The sequence below is a fragment of the Aplysia californica genome, unplaced genomic scaffold (assembly GCF_000002075.1).
Source record: "Aplysia californica isolate F4 #8 unplaced genomic scaffold, AplCal3.0 scaffold00607, whole genome shotgun sequence".
Lineage (NCBI taxonomy): Eukaryota > Metazoa > Mollusca > Gastropoda > Aplysiida > Aplysiidae > Aplysia > Aplysia californica.
In genome coordinates this window covers 208,620-210,825 of record NW_004797877.1, presented here as the reverse complement: position 1 = coordinate 210,825, position 2,206 = coordinate 208,620, and positions in this window count along the sequence as shown.

Sequence of the window (2,206 nt, the reverse complement as noted above, 5' to 3'; positions counted from 1 at the left end):
CACACACACACACACACATACACACACAAACAACAACAACAGCAGCAACAACCCCCCCCTCCCGAAACAAACCCAAATATATTTGAAGAAACCTTAGATCTAACTGAAATATCATCTCAACCTAAACACTCAACAGCACAAAATCAGAGCCTTCTCTCTTTTCAATACTTTTTCTTTAAGAGACCAACATCAGAGGCACAACACAAGGTCGACAGCACTGGCCACAGATATCAAGAAAAATAATGAGTACCAACACTGAACAAAGAATTGGCGTAAACAAATTATGTACCAAAAGCGGCAATGACAACAGGAACAACGGGCAGAAATAGCTAACCCAAAAATACCCTGCACCCAGACCAAAATACAAACCTAACAGCCAACCAAGAGGGAAAATAATAACCCAATGCTGGAACCATAGATACGAAAGACTGATAGAAATATAGCCTAGATCACAGACAGTCACGGAAATTATCACGAAGCTCAGGATAATTAGATCTACAGGAAGAAGGCAGTCATAGCCACTAGGTGTGAACACTGGCGTCCATATTACCTGGCAGGCCTAGAGGACGTATTACCTGGCAGGATAGAGGACGATACGGGAGTGATCTCAGACTAGCTTGCGTGTCACTCGTGATTTGATCATCCATTTCTGTTGTTGTATACCGGGAATATTCTGTAAGCAAGATTGCTCTAGATATTTTGTCTCGCTTGTTAGCTGTTCACAGAAGACTTTCGTCCTTCTTTTCTTTCTTTCTCGTTTCTCCTATCTCTGTCTCTGTTTCTCTCTCTCTCTCTGCTCCTCTCTCTGTTTCTTTCCCCCCTCTCTCATTCTCCCTGTCCCTCTTTCTAGACTCTTTCTACTGTTTGCAGATGCACTTTTATCTATCTGTAGCTGTACTCGTAGCCCAACAACATTTCTAAGAAGTACAACTTAACATCGAAAGCTCTCTCTCTCTCTCTCTCTCTCTCTCTCTCTCTCTCTCCCTCTCTCCTGTAAAATGTTGCTTTCAGGACTTAGCCTATTACATTGTAACAGTTTGAAAACGTATTGCTGCTCCTGCCGTCACAGCTACAACTGGCACAGCTGTTGCTGCTGCCGTAGACTTATGGAGTCTATGCCAATCGCATTCATTTGAACCAGTCGAGGCCACAAGTTGGGGCCATTCGGATTTTCCATAATTGATGGAGCAAAAGCTACCGTTTCGGTACAATTCGACGGCATTCAAATAAAGTATCATACAGCCGACTGTGACCTGTTTATTCAAATCAAATACATGTGGGCCTACATTCAAAATATGCATGTACATATTATATTTGGATTTCAAATCAAGGTCGCTAGTCGAATTGACTGCGTTGTGCCAAAGTGGTTACTGTGGATTCTGCTCTTCCATGACAGTGAATCTGGCTGACCCCAAGTAAATCAAATGAATTCGATTGGCAGTAGGCCTACATGTAAAAGTATGCACTCAATTTTAGACCCATGTGTGCCGCTGTGGTTCTCACCCCCGTGTCCAGGGGTCACGAGACAGGGTGTCGTTCTGTGTGACCGTGAGCAGAAGAAGCTGGATGGGGAGACTCGCAGCCCACCGCCTCATGCTGACGTCATATGGGGATAACTTCCAGTCAACGGACAGCCGGCGAGGTGACTTGGTGCTCCTTGTCTTTTTCACAATACATTGTACTCAGGTCAGACTATGATATTGAGTTCCTGGCGACAAGCAGACAGAAAGTAGGCTCTACGTATCTTGGAAACCGGCTGGTGATAGTGTGGAGGTGGGGCCGGGGGCGTGGACAGCAATCCACTCACCATCCTTCCGTAACACTTATCTGTCTACTGTCTGCCTCTCTACTTGATAATGTATTCATCCATTTGTATATTACAGTTATAAACAAGTACAGGATGCATTTGTGCAAATGTTCATGTGCGAATGTTATGTGCATGTGTTGAGTTTTGTCTCTCAGTCCGTCTGGGTATCAAGTACATATAATATACATGTGCATATTAGTGCCAATTTATTTGTTACATCAACTCGAGATCTCCTCTCGAACATGTGGCAATGTGAATCTGTCTATCCAATGAATTTCTCAGCGCAACCCGGTAATCGATCGTTTCGATTCGTTTTCAATCTAGTCGGCACGCCTTCATGAATACACATTTTCTTAAGAGAGAGAGAGAGAGAGAGAGAGAGAGAGAGAGAGAGAGAGA